Source organism: Symphalangus syndactylus, chromosome 9 (genome assembly GCF_028878055.3).
Source record: "Symphalangus syndactylus isolate Jambi chromosome 9, NHGRI_mSymSyn1-v2.1_pri, whole genome shotgun sequence".
Lineage (NCBI taxonomy): Eukaryota > Metazoa > Chordata > Mammalia > Primates > Hylobatidae > Symphalangus > Symphalangus syndactylus.
Window position 1 is genome coordinate 119,165,280 of NC_072431.2, and position 19,015 is coordinate 119,184,294.

At 38.0% G+C, this 19,015-nt stretch overlaps 1 protein-coding gene across 2 annotated transcripts in view; it reads left to right on the plus strand.

Moving 5' to 3' along the window:
• MLLT3 (MLLT3 super elongation complex subunit) overlaps window positions 1-19,015 on the plus strand; it is a 284,574-nt gene that overhangs the window by 92,901 nt on the left and 172,658 nt on the right. The gene's annotated exons all lie outside the window — the stretch shown is intronic.

The following is a 19,015-nucleotide window of genomic DNA, read 5'->3' on the forward strand; positions in this document are numbered from 1 at the left end:
CAATTTACATTCTGGTGGTAGATTTTTTTAACAGCCATTAAGATGACATTTTCTTTTCTTTTTTTTTTGGAAGGAAAATTTGTTTTATTTTAATTATTTTTATTTCCAGAAAACTCAACAGTGTACATTTAACCCAGTTTGGTGGTAAGTTCTTTAGCCTTTGCCTTTTTGAGCTTGGCAATGTGAGCCCCACAGTCTAGGGACCCAGTGACAGCGGATCTCATCATATGTGTCGTTGTAATTGGTCCTGATGGCTTCCACCAGCTTAGTCAAAACTCCTTTGCCTTCCGAGTTAACCTGTGTAAAGGTGACAGTGGTGCAGGTCTTCCTGTGAACTAGATGTCCCAGACTTGCCTTCTCCTTGGTAATGCAGTTAAGGGACCCCCATTTTACGACACAGGGCAGGCAGGAAGACAACCAGCTTGATGGGATCCATGTTGTGTGCAGTCACTACCAGCTGAGCCTTCTTGTTCTCCACCAAGGTGGTGATATTAACTCCTGCTCGAAGGACAGGTGATCTCTTAGTGGGAATGTGCCCTTTGCTGGGAGCTTTCTTCTCAGCCCGGGCCAACAGGCTCTGCTTCTTCTCTTGCTTTGCCTCTGGTCTGTACTTGTGGTCCAGCTTAAGCAGCTGAGTAGATGTTTGATGGTCCAGGGCCTGGGTGAACTGGTTAATCTCAGGAAGTGCTTTCAGCCGCTTATAATAGGATGACTCTCTGCTGCTGCAACTTGATATGGTGGAGCCGTTTCACAAAGCGAGTTAAGTCCCTTTTGGGCTGCATATCCTGTCCAATGCCAAAATTCTTAGGCCTTTTCTCAAGCAGAGGATTTGCCACTTTCTTGGCCTCCTGCTTTTTCAGGACAGCAGGAGCCGGAGGCACCTTCTTTCTCTTGGCCTTCTTTCCTTTCGGAATCTTGGGTGGTGGAAGGTGACAGCAAGATGACATTTTATTAAATGTTCTAATGACCTAGGACATAATTCATGATAAAAGTTGAAAATCTAGGCTCAATACTGTATGACTGCAACTGTGTTAATTTTTTACAATTATGAACATATTACATTTTGGTTTCTTTTACTATTCCACAAATTTTCACAGTTGTTACTCTTGGGTGATGGTTTGAGTGATTTATAGATATATATATATTTTTTTCTTATTATTTTACATTTTTCCATACTGTATTTCTAACAACAAAAGGTAACCTTTTAAAGTATTTTGCTGGTGAATGTTTGCGAGGGTCACTTTGGCTGAGCAATATTTTCTAGATTATTGCGAAGACTTTATCACATAGTTGAATATCTTCACTTTACAGATTAAATGATGGCTGTTAAGGTTTAATGTTTTGCTTGACGCCATGACATTTAGGGGCCGTTAACAAATCTGTATTGGAACATAGCTATGAAAACAACTTGTGATCAATTTAATTTGGTCATTTTTGTGGGCTTTTGAATAGTGCTGTCTGTCACTAAGCTAACGAATAGTGAATGTTTTGTAAATATTTGTTATTTAGTCTACACTAAAATGAAAATTTTTAGCTTTTCCTGTGAAAGCTAAAAATTTTCATTTTAGTTTATATTAAATAACAAATATTTATTCTTGTGAATCAGTAGTTTACACAGATAATATTGAGAGGCTTTCTTGGGAATTTGAAAGGAGTCTTCAAATCATCCTTTCCCTCAGAGATTAAAAAATATTTTTTAAAAATTACTGTCTTGTATATTTGATGTTTTGAAAATGGCAGGAATCAACAATTTGTTAATCTGTTGTTAATATCAGTTATACATTCAGTGGCATACTTCTTGTCTTAGAAATTGGTTGAAATTAATGTTGCTAGTGAAAGTGTGGAAATAGAAACAGTTGAAAGGAAGACAAATGAGAAGTGGACCTTGCTTCTCATTGAGGAGGCTGCAGAACTTGAGTGGTTGCCAGCAGGATGAAATCTCAATTAATTGCTCGACAGAGAATTAAAACAAAGGCCAGTGGTGCTTTTAAAAAAGATGAAAATAGATGAATATAAAGTTGAAAGGAGGCCAGGTACAGTGGCTCACACCTGTAATCCCAGCACTGTGGGAGCCCAAGGTGGGTGGATGGCCTGAGGTCAGGAGTTTGAGACCAGCCTGGCCAACACGGTGAAACCCTGTCTCTACTAAAAACACAAAAATTAATTGGGCGTGGTGGCATATGTCTGTAATCACAGCTATTCGGGAGGCTGAGGCAGGAGAACCACTTGAACCTGGGAGGTAGAGGTTGCAGTGAGTCGAGATCGCGCCATTACACTCCAGCGTGGGTGACAAGAGCAAGACTATGTTTAAAAAAAAAAAAAAAAAAAAAAAGTTGAAAGGAAAATGTTTTTGAAAAAGCAACTGAATAATGGATAGAGAGGGGAGAAAAGGGCAATGTATTAAAAAAAAAAGCTAAAAGCAAAACTGGATTATTCTTGGATTTTTCTTTTTCGGGAGAAAAACTAGAAGTGTCTTAAAAATATAAGTAGATGAATTAAATTAGGTTAAAAAGATGTAAATAAAATATGTAATACATAATTTGTTCAAAATGTACAAGCAGCGCCAGGCACGATGGCTCACACCTGTAATCCCAGCACTTTGGGAGGCCAGGGTGGGCCGATCACTTGAGATAAGTAGTTCGAGACCAAGCTGGCCAACATAGTGAAACCCCATTTCTACTAAAAGCACAAAAAATTATCCAGGTGTGGTGGTGCATGCTTATATTCCCAGCTACTTGGGAGGCTGAGGCAGGAGAATCGATAGAAACCCAGGATGTAGAGGATGGGCTACAGAGCAAGCAAAACCCAAAATGTACAAGCAATTTATACAGGACTTTTGGAATCATGGTTTACTGAACACCTGTTTATATTCAGTAACTGTTTTTATGAATGTATTTACCAGAGAACAAGACATAATATAGGTATGGATTTCTGAAAACATTTTGCACATCTTGAAGGAAAGTTGCTGAATAAATTCCTCTCTCTGTCATCTAGAAGCTGACAGCTTACCCCCTTTATCTTGGCAGATTTAAGCTCTGAACATTTTGATAGGTGACTTGGCTTTGAAGTTTTTCCACTGGCCATACATTTTGCCTTTCATTGTATACGAATAAAATACGTATGTTAAATCAAAGGTTTAGTAACTCTTACCCTAACAGTTTCAATATTGAAATATGTATGTGTTCTAGTCTTGGTAATTTTTTATCCATGTAGTGAGAAGTAAGGGTAACAATGAAAATCCAACCTTTCTGTGACTTCCTGGTCTAATCTTCCTTCATTTGTGAAATCAGTTTATTGAGATATTGTTTTTGCCACCTTTGCAGTTATTCGTCATACTAATCAAAGTAAAACATGGCATTTCTAAGCAAAATTAACAAGCATTAACATTTATGCCCAACTGTTGACATGTATAGGCTTTCCTTTGAAATAGGAGGCGTTTCAAAAAATACACATTTCAAAATAGAATCTACTGACTTTTGAGTTTCCCTTCTCTTTCTCAGTAGTGGAGGTGGTAAACAACTCTAGGTAAGTAGGTAAAAGTGCAGCCCCAGAAAGAATGAAGAGGAATCAGAGACATAAAAATAAAACCCTCAGTTTGTATAATTGGCCTGGTTGATAAAGAACTGGATTACAGTGGGATGCCATGGCTCATGCCTGTCAGCTCAATGCTTTGGGAGGCCAAGGCAGGGGAATTGTTAAAGGCCAGGAGTTAGAGACCAGCCTGGGCAACACAGGTAGAACCCCATCTCTACCAAAAAAAAAAAAAAAAAGGATTGGATTAATCATCTTTTCCAGTCTCTGAATTTTGTTTGTCATTTCTCATGCTTTAGTAGTGGTCTTTGACATAAAAATAAAATCATGAAACAGCAAGTATAATTCTAAAATGATCTCAATATGATTATTTCCATGAGTGGCTTATTCCAAGCAAGCATTTGATACTTTTAGAGAAAGATCAATTAAATGAACTAACTGGAGGTTCCTTTTTATGAACTAGACATTTATTTTGTACTGTATTTGGGTTTGGGTTTACCATTCTGCTAACGTATTCTGATTTGGCTAAAAGTGTGACGGATCAGTTTTTAGAACTTTTAATCTGAACATATTTTCAAATTAAGTTACGAACATGATTTTTAAAGGAGTCTTTTCTCCCTAAGGAGAAGAGGTGGTTGCATTAAATTGGTTAAAAAATAAGAAAAACAACCCAAAAACAGTTCACTGTATAATTAAGGTCTCCATCCTATTTTGTTATTCTGTTGGGCTAGTGGTTTTTCAAACCTGGTTGCACATTTGGTTCACCCGAGTTAATCAAAAAAATCCAACCAAACCTAGGCTGCATACCCAGATTGTAAGGTGTGGTCTCAGGTGTGGCCCTAGAGTCAGTAGTTTTAAAATGTCCCAAGATGATTTTAATGTTCAGTCAGAGTTGATAACCCTGAGCCAGGCTCTCACTACTAATAGACATCTGTAGTATGACACTGGCAGTCTTTGATTTTTCTTGATTTTGGCCTTCAGTGCACTCTGGAATTTCACACAGTACACAATAAAATTCCCTACCCTGTCTACAGTTGGGGCCTTGTATATTAACTGATGAGAATGCTCAACAGTCTTACAGTAGGCTGCTGTTGTAGGCCACATGGTGGTTCCCCAAAATGTCCACATCCTAATACCTGGAACCTGTAAATTTTACCTTATTGGAAAAAGGATCCTTGCAGATGCGGTAAATTAAGGATCTTGAGATAAAGAGATCATCCTGGATTATCTGGGTTTTCCCTAAATGTCATCTTAAGTATCCTAGTGAAATGAGGGTGAGATTTGACAGACACAGAGGTGAAGGCCCTGTGAAGATGGAGACACATGTGGAGTGATGGGGCCACAAGTCAAGGAATGTCTGCCCGTGGCCACCAGGAAAAGGCAAAGAACAGATTCTCCCCTAGAGCCTTTGGGGGGAGCGCAGCTCTGATGACACCTTGATTTCAGTGCAGTGAAACTGATTGTGAGCTACTGGCCTCCAGAACTGTGGGGAAATACATTTCTGTTATTTTAAAGCACAAAATTTGTGGTAGTTTGTTACAGCAGCCACAGGAAACTAATATAGCCACTTTCCTGTTACCAGTTGGGTTCTGGCGGCGTGCTATCCCTGTCTACACAGCAGTATATATTTGTGTAATAGATTAAATGCATTATCCCATTTTATAAAAATAAGTTGAAATCAGAGAAAGGCTTTATGTATTTGTGTGAACACACACATGGATATATTTATACACACACCCAGTGGTATAGCTATAATCTTAATGTGATTGAGGTAAAGATGGAAATCATTAGGATGGGTCTTTAACCTCAATTAGATGCTCATTAGATTTAAGCTGTGTTTAATGATGAGGCAGAAGAACACAGTTAATGAACATGTACCAAATGCTGGAACTATTTTGTTGAAGATTGTTTCTAAAAACGTGACAGATAATTAGGGATTTTAATAAACTTCTGTTGCACTGGGAATAGATAATCTCTCATAACATTTACTGTGCTTTCTTGGTTCTAAGGTGTAACACTTTCCTCATTTCTGAAATCAGGATACCGTGTAATAAATGTGCTCATTTAATGTGTTCACCTTAAGATGTTACAGAATTAATGGTGTCATTCTGAAATAAAGGTATTTTAGAATTGTGGCACTTCAGCAAGCCTGTTGTTTGACTTTTCCAATTTGACTCTTGGATATTCAATTTGAGCACATTTTTTTGAAATGCATTATATAAGAAGGCCAAGCAGTACCTATGTGAAATTCTAAAGCTTTTAATGTTCCAGTTTAATTATTGGTTTTGTCTTCAGTTCCCAGGAGCTACCATAGTAGGAACTATAAATTTGCTTGTTGAGATACAGACTGTTCAGTGGAAAAATCATGGACTTTAGCAGTGGCAGACCTCAGTGCTTAGGCTAATTCCACAGCTGATTAGCTGTGACATTAGGTGACTTTTCTTTGGTAAATGAGGGTAATACCTATATTACAGGGTTGTGGTGATTAAATGAGATAATGTATTTACAGTGTTAAGTAAGGTCTGTTCAAAACTCCATAGACTGCTGTCATCTGCCCTCATTTTTATCCAACCTATTTTGTGCCCAGTAAAGATTTGAACCTTAGGAAAGATTTGAACCTTAGGAAAGGAAATTATGTTAACCCAGGAATAAGGCTCATTCTGACTTGAATTTTGCTACTTATGGCTCTTTATGCTTTTGCATATTGTTCTACCTGTATAAATGTATTAAATTTCTTGATGGTTCACCTCCAGATTTCCCTTCTTTATATATCCTTCTCTGTCCACAATAACCTTAAATTGATTATTCCTTGTTCTGTGTTCCTAGAACGCTCATAGGCTGGTGACGTAACCTTACCCTTTGATCTTACACTGTTCTTTGTCTTTTCCCTGTGTGTGTCATGTTCATACTGAATAGATTAAAAGCTTTGGACCAAGTACTTGTATCCAGAATATATAAAGGATTTTGCCAAATCAATTCAGAAAAGACAGCCAATCCAATAGAAAAAGTGAATGAAAGACTTCAACAGACACTTCGTAAGTGTCCAATCTATACAATAAACATATGAAAGGTGCCTAGCCTCATTAGTCATTAGGGAAATGCAAATTAAACCACAAGGTGATTTCACTACACCACCACCAGAATTGCTAAAGACAATGAAGTATTGGCAGGAATGTAGAACAACAGAAATTCTCACTCTGCTGGTGGGAATGTAAATTGATGCGAGCACTTAGGAAAACTGCCAGTAAAGTTAAACATAAACATACCCAAGGATCTAGCTATTCTACTCCTAGGAATGTGCATATGTGTGTGTGGGTACATGTACAAGACATGTACAAGAATATTTCTAGCAGTACTATTTATAATAGCTTAAAACTGTCAATCATTGTAGAATGTTCCTACAACAGAATGATCTACATTAGTGAATATGAACTAACTACTGCTATACTCAGTAATGTGAATGACTCTTAAGAAGCCATACACATAAGCATATGTATTCTATGCATAAGCCATACACATAAGCAATACACATAAGCATGTGTATTCTATGCTTCTGTTAATAAAAAGTTCAGAACCAGGATGGTACTACCTTTTGGCAGGTCTAGTTTGTGGGGTGTAGTAATGTTAGTGGGTACTGGTACTGGGGGAGGCTTCTGGGAAACTGGTAATGTTCCATTTCTTGAACAGGGAGGTAGTTTATTGGGTTTGTTGATTTAATTTAACTTCATCAAACTGTATACCTATTATTATTGCACTTTTCTGTATGTATGTACACTAGTCTTTGATAAGCTTACTTTTTAAAAAAGTTCATTATTGTCAGCTAGCAGAGTGTTTAGCACCTCATGGGTGCCTAATGAACACATCTTTTGGTTTTACTTGATTTTTATACTCCTAGTATTTTATGGAATTTTTTTCCATGAAATGTTACAGTATTTTCTGATCTTGAACATACATATCTTCTCCAAAGCAATGCCTCCTACCACCCTTTCTACCTTGTCAAACTCCAAGCCTTTCTTAGTGATAGCCAAAATTATAAAAGTTATTGCTTTTTTGGTCTCAGTACAAATGTTCTTGCCATAATTTTCAATAAATTCTTAAAGAATATCACAACATGTAAATTTAGAGGGTCAGGCTTCAACCTGGACTACAATTGGTCTTGTGAGACCAGTTATAAGTAATAGTTTGATGAAAGGTATTAAAAGCCTGGACTGACACATTAAAAGGGCTGAAAAAAATCTTACAGCAACAAGGTTGTATCCTAAACCTATTAAATGGAGAAGCATGTGTGCTCAGTGACCTTGGGACTGACTAGACCTACTTTTGAGAGTTGACAGGAATGGTTTACAGATGAATGAAATAAGAAGCATGTGTAGTGGGTATACTGTTACATTTGATAGGAGGAATGAAAACAAGAGCTTTAGATTTCATTTAAAACCTCAGTACTGTAAAAAAAACTCTTAAGATGTCTTTTTTTTAAATTTATTTTTTATTTTTATTTTATTTAAGTCAGAGTCTTACTGTTGCCCAGGCTGGAGTGCAGTGGCAGGATCTCAGCACACAGCAACCTCCGCCTTCCGGGTTCAAGCAATTCTCATGCGTCAGCCTACCAAGTAGCTGGGATTACATGTGTGCGCCACCACACCCGGTAATTTTTGTATTTTTAGTAGAGACAGGATTTCACCATGTTGGCCAGGCCGGTCTCAAACTCCTGACCTCAGGTAATCTGCTTGCCTTGGCCTCCGAAAGTGCTGGGATTACAGGCGTGAGCCACCGTGCCTGGCCTTGAATTTGTCTTTCTTTCTGTTTGTAGGACTTATAAATGTTCAGGAGCTAGCTACTTTTTTCATTGCCTCTTTTTTTTTTTTTTTAGTCTTTCTTCTTAATGCTACTTTCTTGTTCATAACCTTTCCCCTGTCTCCTTCCTTATACTTCTCATCCCTTTCTTCCCCTTCCCTCTTTTTCCCTCCTTTCTCCTCTACCCTCACTGGGCCAAGCTACTTAGGTGCCTTCCTGAATGTTGAGGATGTTGTAGCTCCCTCTGTAGCTTGACAGGGTTCCTGCTCCCTTCTGACTGAAGCTGCTCACAGGGATTTAGCATTTATCTTTTTCCTTTTGGAAGGACAAGTTTTGACTCCTTGTCTCTTTTGGGAATACATTTATGAAAACAAGCAAGGTGGAGGGGGTGTGGAGTTGGGGAACCTTCAGGCAAGTAGTGCCCAGCAGGAACCTCATTCAGAGATTTGCTGGGCTGGGATGAATGGAATGGGGAACAAGTATGAGTGGTAATCACACTTGAGATCTTTGGTAAAACTTTTGGTGGGTCATTCATGATAGCTACCTTGTGCCACAGTAATTTTTATTTACTATTTTTATTTAAAAATGTTATTTCTGGGAGAATTGCTAGAGCCCAGGAGTTTGAGTCCACCTGGTAACACAATGAGAGCCCAAGAGCCTGTCATTTTTTTTTAAAAAAGTTCATTTTTGTTAGTCACAGTTATTCCTTTTCTCTGCTTTAAAAAGTATGGAAGATAATTTTTATTACAGTACATTTCATCTGGCGGAAACATTTCAATATTCTATTGTATTATGCAGTAGTTTTATAGAAGTTTTTGCAGAGATTGTTATACCAGAACCGAGATTAGGATATTAAGTTTGTATCTTGATACAAATAGTATTTTAAGAAGCAAAACACTTACTTCTTAAAAATTTAGAGGAATTTTAGGTTTACAGCAAAGCCAAGCAGAAGATACAGACATTTCCTATGTAACCCCCAACCCTCCACATGCACAGCTTCGTCCATTATCAACACCCCCTACCAGAGTGGTATATTCTTGCTGTTGTATACTTTATGGGTTAGGATAAGTGTATAATGACATCTATCCACCATTATAGAATCACATAGAGCAGTTTCACTGTCCAAAAAATCCACTGTGCTCTACCTATTCATCCCTTCTTCCTGCCGCTTCCCCTGACCCCGGACAACCATTGATCTCTCTGTGTGTGTGTGTGTGTGTGGTTTTTTTTTTTTTTTTTTTGGAGATGGGTTCTGGCTCTGTTGCCTAGGCTGGAGAGCAGTCTGGCATGATCTTGGCTCACTGTAACCTCCACCTCCTGAGCTCAAGCGAACTTCCCATTTCAGCCTTCTGAGTAGCTGGGACTATAGGCACACTCCACCGTGCCTGGCAAATTTTTCTATTTTTTTTTTTGTAGAGATGGGGTTTCTCCATGTTGCCCAGGCTGGTCTTGAACTCCTGAGCTCAAGCAATTGCCCTCCTCAGCCTCCCAAAGTGCTGGGATTACAGGCATGAGCTACCCCATCAGGCCCATTGATCTTTTTACTGTCTAATTTTGCCCTATCCTAAATGTCATATAGTTGGAATCATACAGATGTAGTCTTTTCAGACTGGCTTCTTTCATTTAGTAAAATGCATTTCAGTTTCCTCATGGCTTGATAGCTCATTTCCTTTTAGTGCTGAATAATATTCCATTGTGTGGTGGAGGTACCACGGTTTATCTCTTCATCTACTGAAGGATATCTTGGTTGCTTTCAAGTTTTGGCAACTATGAATAAAGCTGATATAAACATCCATGTGTAGGTTTCTGTATGGACTTAAATTTTCAACTCTTTTGGAGTAAATACCAAGAAGTTCCATTGCTGGATTATATGGTAAGAGTATGTTTAGTTTTATAAGAAACTGCCAAATGTCTTCCCAAGTCGCTATACCATTTTGCATTCCTACCAGCAATGAATGAGAGTTCCTGTTGCTCCATATCCTCACCAGCATTTAGTGTTATCGGCATTCTGGGATTTGGCTATTCTAATAGGTGTGTAGAAATAGCTCATTGTTTTAATTTGCATTTCCTTGATGACAGATAATGTAGAGCATCTTTTCATGTGCTTATTTGCCGTTTGTATACCTTCTTTGGTGATTTGTCTGTTAAGGTCTTTGGCCCATTTTTGAATTGAGTTGTTTATTTTTGGGTTTTAAGAATTTGTTGTATATTTTGTTGTTATTTTTATTTATTTATTTATTTTTTAAGACAGGGTCTCACTCTGTTGCCCAGGCTGGAGTGCAGTGGCACAATCACAGCTCACTGAAACCTTGACTTCCTTTGGCTCAGATGATTCTCCTACCTCAGCCCCCAGAGTAGCTGGCCCTACAGGCATGCACCACCACATGCTGAGATTAGAGGTGTGAGCTACTGCACTGGGCCCTTTGTGTATTGTATATCCTTTATCAAATATGTCATTTATTTCCTTCTAGTGTGTGGCTTTTCTTTTGATTCTTTTGACAGCATCCCTTGCACTTTAGAAAAAAACAACTATTTTTATTCTGTTTATTTTCTTCTCTACTCTTTCTTCTTACACTACACTACAGATTTCTGTATCCACCCTCCCCTCCAAGTGCATACTGGGCAGTAAGCTCTTCCTTAGCTATTTGAAACAAGAGCGAATAAATATCACATGTGACCTCAAAAGAGTAGTAAAAAATTGACAGGCAATAATTATATGTTCTAAGAGATTATATCTAAGAGAAGATATAATTACTGTTGTGGTCCAGAATGATTATATCATTATTTTGAAGAGGAAAAGCTAATTTTAAAATATGTTAATTGCTTTCTTCCAAATAATGTTTAAGCTTTAATATCCAGTTTATCATTTAAATACAGCACAAAACTATTTTAATTTTTAAAATTCTTTTTTTTTGGTCACTTTCAAAGCTGGAAGAGATGACTTTGGCTGTCTTATTTGGAATGGAAACTACCTAATAGTCTTCTCTATGGAACTTGTTTCTGTACTACAGTAGTACTTTAAAAACATGGACAGTTTAGTGCTGGTAGTGGGAATCTTTCTTTAAACAATTTTTTTTGTATCAGAACTTGTTTCTGGGCTCTAGAAATAAATGTGTTTCTACATTTTTACATTCAGTTTAATGAGGAAAGTTTCCACCACATATTTCAGAGTGTTAAAAAAAAACTGTGACAGTCAAAACTTAATTATAATTTTCCCTTTTAATATCACGTGCTGTTTCCCTTTAGTTCCTAGTACATTTCTTGTTTTCTTCTCCTTCATTCTTTCCTTACAGCTCTTCTTTTAGACTGCTGTTAACCTTGAATACTAAGCTGCATTGGATAAATAGAATGAGAATATTACGGCTATTTTTTTCAGCAATTAATGAGTTCTAGCTGGTCTTAATTGCTTATGGCATCACGAACAATAAGGGATTTTTCTTCATTAAATCCAGGATTCAATACCTATTTAAAGAACAGAAAGCACTGAATTTTCTTTTTCATACATTACTTGAGAACACATTTTCTTACCATTTCTTCATGCTATAGAACATCTATATCCAACATTCTTTGTCAGTTTAAACTTTGCTCTTATGATAGTTACTGTAATGTGGTAATGAATCAAAAGCCACCAAAGAGGCTTGAGTTTGAGTTACAGCTAAATAATTTCTTCTTCTGTTTTCTCGAGGGTTTTGAACTCATTTCACATCCATTGTCTCCCATTTACACACACACACACACACACACACACAGCGAGAGAGAGTGAGCAGGAGACTCTTTTTTTGAGGAACAAATTCTCAATTGATTTGATTTAAAGTTTACAGCTTAGGCTGGGTGCAGTGGCTCACGCCTGTAATCCCATCACTTTGGGAGGCCAAGGTGGGCAGATCACCTGAAGTCAGGAGTTCAAAACCAGACTGGCCAACACGGCGAAACCCCGTCACTACTAAAAATACAAAAATTAGCTGGATGCGATGGTGCATACCTGAAGTCCCAGCTGCTAGGGAGGCTGAGGCAGGAGAATCGCTTGAACTCAGGAGGTGGAGGTTGCAGTGAGCTGAGATCGTGCCATTGTGCTCCAGCTTGGGTGACAGAGCAAGACTCTCTCTCAAAAAAAAAAAAAAAAGTTTACAGCTTAGCTGTGCAACTCATTTAAATTAAAAAAAATTATTTCAAATGTTCTGTGAATTATTCCACATCCTCAGCCTGTTTACAACTCTTTTGTCTTAGAAGAAATCCTGCCTTTTCCACTATTCCACATGTCCTGCTTCTCCTACTCTTAGTCTTCCCTTAGCTTTAGGACAGTTGCTGCATCTCTGGCTTTTTCTGCAGCTGTGGCCATGGCCAGCATTCTCTTCTAACATTCTGCTATTCCCAAAAGTTCCTTGGATTTTCCTGTCCCTGTGCCTTTAAGATGTTATCCCCCTTTCTCAGAACATCCCCTTTTTCTTAGGATTGGCTAACTCGTGCTCCTAATTGAAGACTCAGTTCAACCATCTCTCTCTTTCTAGGGAAGTCTGTGCTGTCTCCCAGTCACCCATTTTTGCTGTGTGCCTAACCCTTGTGTGTTTTTATTGCAGTGTTATTCATATTAATCTCTATTCATTTTCTTGTATTATTCTTCACATTATTTTTTATTTATATGCCTTCCTATTTTGCTGGACTTTAAGTTATGTGAAGGAAATCGCTTTTCACAGCATTTAGGATGGAACTTAGCTGGTACAAAGTAGCTCGAAATAAGTACTTTTTCATCGATAGGATTTGTGAGCTGTTTATGTGACTGTCTCAATTTATTCCAGTTGAGACTCAGTGATATTCTTTTTTTTAAAAATTTGACTTTTAAGTTCAGGGGTCCATGTGCAGATTTGTTACATAGGTAAACTTGTGTCATAGAGGTCTGTTGTACAGATTATTTGTCACCCAGGTATAAGCCTAGTACCCATTAGTTATTTTTTCTGATCCCCTCCCTCCTCTCACTCTCCATCCTCTAACAGGCCCCAGTGTGTGTTGTTCCCCTCTGTGTGTCCATGTGTTCTCATCATTTAGCTCCCACTTATAAGTGAGAACATGGGGTATTTGGCTTTCTGTTCCTGTGTTAAGTTTCCCAAAGATAATGGCCTCCAGCTCCACCCATGTCCCTGCAAAGGACATGATCTCACTCGTTTTTATGGTTACATAGTATTCCATGGCATATATGTACCATATTTTCTTTATCCAGTCTACCATAGATGGGCATTTAGGTTGATTCCATGTCTTTGCTACTGTGAATAGTGCTGCAGTGAACATATACGTGTATGTGTCTTTATAATACCATGATTTATATTCCTTTGGGTATATACTCAGTAATGAAATTGCTGGGTCAAATGGTAATTCTGTTTTTAGTTCTTTCAGGAATCACCACACTGTCTTCTGCAATGGTTGAACTAATTTACACTCCCACCAACAGTGTATACGCATTTCATTTTCTCCACAACCTTGCCAGCATCTGTTATTTTTTGATTTTTTAATAATAGCCATTCTGTCTGACATGAGATGGTTTCTCACTGTGGTTTTGATTTGTATTTCTTTAATGATCAGTGATGTTGAGCTTTTTTTCATATGATTGTTGGCCGCATGTATGTATTCTTTTGAAAAGTGAGATTCAGTGATATTCTGTGAGTTTAACTATGTATGTCATTGTATGTTTATATCATATAGTCAAAAAAGCCTATCTGTGGCTCTTAATATGGCCTAATATAATGACATGCTTCCATCTGGCAATCATTAGGTACCTAAAAGTGATGACATATAAATAAACAACTTTTTATCTTGGAATAAGTTTAGATCTACAGAAAAGTTTCATAGTATAGAGTGTCCCTGTATACTCCTCACTCGATTTCCTCTATTGTTAAAAGTCTTTAAGGGTTTTGTAAAGAGTTTTATAAAAACTGATAAACTAATATTGGCATACCATTATTAACTAATTTCCAGACTTTATTCAGATTTGTCCAGTTTTTTTACTAATATCTTTTTTGTGTGTGTGTTTCAAGATCCAATCTAGGTACCACATTCATTGTGTTTAGCAAATATTTATTTTAAAAGTCTGTAATTTAAAGAGTAATCTAAATTTCTTCTGGTTAATAAGTATTTCCAACTTTTTTCTATTTAATCATTTAAAAACACTATTCCTTTTTTACTTTTTATAGGAAGGAAGAATTAACTCATTGTTAATTAATGAAAGCATTAGTTAATTTAAAGAGTATTGCAGGGTCAGCAAAATCAGGATCCAAACCAGGATCCCACATTGCAGTTAGTTGTCATGTTTCTTTAGTCTCCTTTATCTGTGAGAGTTCTCAGTCTGTCTTTGTCTTTCATGAACTTGATATTTTTGAAAATTCTTGGTCAGGTATTTTGTAGAATGTCCCTTGATTTGGGGTTTGTCTGATGTTTTCTCATGATTAGACGGTGGTTATATATATATATATTTTTTATTATACTTTAGGGTTTTAGGGTACATGTGCACAATGTGCAGGTTTGTTACATATGTATCCATGTGCCATGTTGATTTCCTGCACCCATTAACTCGTCATTTAGCATTAGGTGTATCTCCTAATGCTGTCCCTCCCCCCTCCCCCCACCCCACAACAGTCCCCGGAGCATGATGTTCCCCTTCCTGTGTCCATGAGTTCTCATTGTTCAGTTCCCACCTATGAGTGAGAACATGCGGTGTTTGGTTTTTTGTCCTTGCGATAGTTTACTGAGAATGATGTTTTCCAGTTTCATCCATGTCCCTACAAAGGACATGAACTCATCATTTTTTATGGCTGCATAGTATTCCATGGTGTATATGTGCCACATTTTCTTAATCCAGTCTATCGTTGTTGGACATTTGGGTTGGTTCCAACTCTTTGCTATTGTGAATAGTGCCGCAATAAACATACGTGTGCATGTGTCTTTATAGCAGCATGATTTATAGTCCTTTGGGTATATACCCAGTAATGGGATGGCTGGGTCAAATGGTATTTCTAGTTCTAGATCCCTGAGGAATCGCCACACTGACTTCCACAATGGTTGAACTAGTTTACAGTCCCACCAACAGTGTAAAAGTGTTCCTATTTCTCCACATCCTCTCCAGCACCTGTTGTTTCCTGATTTTTTAATGATGGCCATTCTAACTGGTGTGAGATGGTATCTCACTGTGGTTTTGATTTGCATTTCTCTGATGGCCAGTGATGAGGAGCATTTCTTCATGTGTTTTTTGGCTGCATAAATGTCTTCTTTTGAGAAGTGTCTGTTCATGTCCTCTGCCCACTTTTTGATGGGGTTGTTTGTTTTTTTCTTGTAAATTTGTTTGAGTTCATTGTAGATTCTGGATATTAGCCCTTTGTCAGATGAGTAGGTTGCAAAAATTTTCTCCCATTGTGTAGGTTGCCTGTTCACTCTGATGATAGTTTCTTTTGCTGTGCAGAAGCTCTTTAGTTTGATGAGATCCCATTTGTCGATTTTGGCTTTTGTTGCCATTGCTTTTGGTGTTTTAGACATGAAGTCCTTGCCCATGCCTATGTCCTGAATGGTATGGCCTAGGTTTTCTTGTAGGATTTTAATGGTTTTAGGTCTAACATATAAGTCTTTAATCCATCTTGAATTAATTTTTGTATAAGGTGTAAGGAAGGGATCCAGTTGCAGCTTTCTACATATGGCTAGCCAGTTTTCCCAGCACCATTTATTAAATAGGGAATCCTTTCCCCATTTCTTGTTTTTGTCAGGTTTGTCAAAGATGAGATAGTTGTAGCTATGCGGCGTCATTTCTGAGGGCTCTGTTCTGTTCCATTGATCTATGTCTCTGTTGTGGTACCAGTACCATGCTGTTTTGGTTACTGTAGCCTTGTAGTATAGTTTAAAGTCAGGTAGCGTGATGCCTCCAGCTTTGTTCTTTTGGCTTAGGATTGACTTGGCGATGCGGGCTCTTTTTTGGTTCCATATGAACTTTGAAGTAGTTTTTTCCAATTCTGTGAAGAAAGTCATTGGTAGCTTGATGGGGATGGCATTGAATCTATAAATTACCTTGGGCAGTATGGCCATTTTCACGATATTGATTCTTCCAACCCATGAGCATGGAATGTTCTTCCATTTGTTTGTATCCTCTTTTATTTCATTGAGCAGTGGTTGGTAGTTCTCCTTGAAGAGGTCCTTCACATCCCTTGTAAGTTGGATTCCTAGGTATTTTATTCTCTTTGAAGCAATTGTGAATGGGAGTTCACTCATGATTTGGCTCTCTGTTTGTCTGTTATTGGTGTACAAGAATGCTTGTGATTTTTGTACATTGATTTTGTATCCTGAGACTTTGATGAAGTTGCTAATCAGCTTAAGGAGATTTTGGGCTGAGACAATGGGGTTTTCTAGATATACAATCATGTCATCTGCAAAGAGGGACAATTTGACTTCCTCTTTTCCTAATTGAATACCCTTTATTTCCTTCTCCTGCCTGATTGCTCTGGCCAGAACTTCCAGCACTATGTTGAATAGGAGTGGTGAGAGAGGGCATCCCTGTCTTGTGCCAGTTTTCAGAGGGAATGCTTCCAGTTTTTGCCCATTCAGTATGATATTGGCTGTGGGTTTGTTGTAGATAGCTCTTATTATTTTGAGATACGTCCCATCAATACCTAATTTATTGAGAGTTTTTAGCATGAAGGGTTGTTGAATTTTGTCAAAGGCCTTTTCTGCATCTATTGAGATAATCATGTGGTTTTTGTCTTTGGTTCTGTTTATATGCTGGATTACATTTATTGATTTGCGTATGTTGAACCAGCCTTGCATCCCAGGGATGAAGCCCACTTGATCATGGTGGATAAGCTTTTTGATGTGCTGCTGGATTCGGTTTGCCAGTATTTTATTGAGGATTTTTGCATCAATGTTCATCAAGGATATTGGTCTGAAATTCTCTTTTTTGGTTATGTCTCTGCCAGGTTTTGGTATCAGGACGATGCTGGCTTCGTAAAATGTGTTAGGGAGGATTCCCTCTTTTTCTATCGATTGGAATAGTTTCAGAAGGAATGGTACCAGTTCCTCCTTGTACCTCTGGTAGAATTCAGCTGTGAATCCATCAGGTCCTGGACTCTTTTTGGTTGGTAAGCTATTGATTATTGCCACAATTTCAGAACCTGTTATTGGTCTATTCAGAGATTCAACTTCTTCCTGGTTTAGTCTTGGGAGGGTGTATTTGTCGAGGAATTTATCCATTTCTTCTAGATTTTCTAGTTTATTTGCATAGAGGTGTTTGTAGTATTCTCTGATGGTAGATTGTATTTCTGTAGGATCGGTGGTGATATCCCCTTTTTCGTTTTTTATTGCATCTACTTGATTCTTCTCTCTTTTCTTCTTTATTAGTCTTGCAGAAGGCTAGAAATAACTAAAATCAGAGCAGAACTGAAGGAAATAGAGACACAAAAAACCCTTCAAAAAATTAATGAATCCAGGAGCTGGTTTTTTTTTTTGAAAAGATCAACAAAATTGATGGACCGCTAGCAAGGTTATATTATTGAGAAGGACTCCATACATTCGATAAGCCCTTCTCATTCATTCCCTCACCTCAGGGGTACATGGTACATGATGTCAGTATATATTACTGGTGTTAACCTTATTCACTTATTTAAGGTGGTATCTGTTAGGATCCTTCACTATAAAATTTTATTTTATCTTTATGATTACTAAATGTCTTGGGAGAGATACTTTGATCTTTATGATTACTAAATGTCTTGGGAGAGATACTTTGAGATTGTGTAATATCTTGTTTGTGCTTAAAATTTTGCCCACTTATTTTTGTTTCCATCCTTGCATTTTGCCTGGTGCAGTTACCACTGTAGTGTTCTAATGGTGTTTTTCTGTTTCTCTTATTTTCTTCTGCATTTGTTAATTATAAATATTCTGTAAGGAAAAGTTGCCTTTGTTTGTTTGTTTGTTTTGAGACGGAGTTTTTGCTCTGTTGCCCGGGTTGGTGTGCAATGGTGTGATCTTGGCTCACTGCAACCTCCGCCTCCTGAGTTCAAGCCATTCTCCTGCCTCAGCCTCCTGAGTAGCTGGGATTACAGGCGTGCACCACCACGCTCGGCTAATTTTTTTTTATTTTTAGTAGACACGAGGTTTCACCATGTTGGCTAGGCTGGTTGCGAACTCCTGACCTCAAGTGATCCACCTGCCTCTGCCTCCACCTCCCAAAGTGCTAGGTTTATAGGTGTGAGCCACAGCACTCAGCCTACCATTCGTTCATTCATTCATAGCACTATGCTTCATGAATATTTATTCTTTTGGTTATACTATTATTGCTCATTTTATTGTTTAAATTACCCCATCTTTGGCCAGTGTAATTTCTTGTGAGTTGCCTTCTATGCCTTCTGACAAGTCTTCATCTCTTTTGCCATCTGCTTCTCTATTTTGTTTTATTTGATTTCTCGCTTTTTTTTTTTTTTCCTGAGACAGAGTTTTGCTGTTGTCTCCCAGGCTGCAATGCAGTGGGAGGATCTTGGCTTCACTACAACCTCCGTCTCCCAGGTTCAAGCAATTCTTCTGCCTCAGCTTCCCGAGTGGCTGGTATTACAGGCACCATACCAGCACACCCAGCTCATTTTGTATTTTTAGTAGAGATGAAGTTTCACCATGTTGGCCAAGTTGGTCTCAAACTCCTGACCTTAAGTGATCTGTCTGCCTCAGCCTCCCA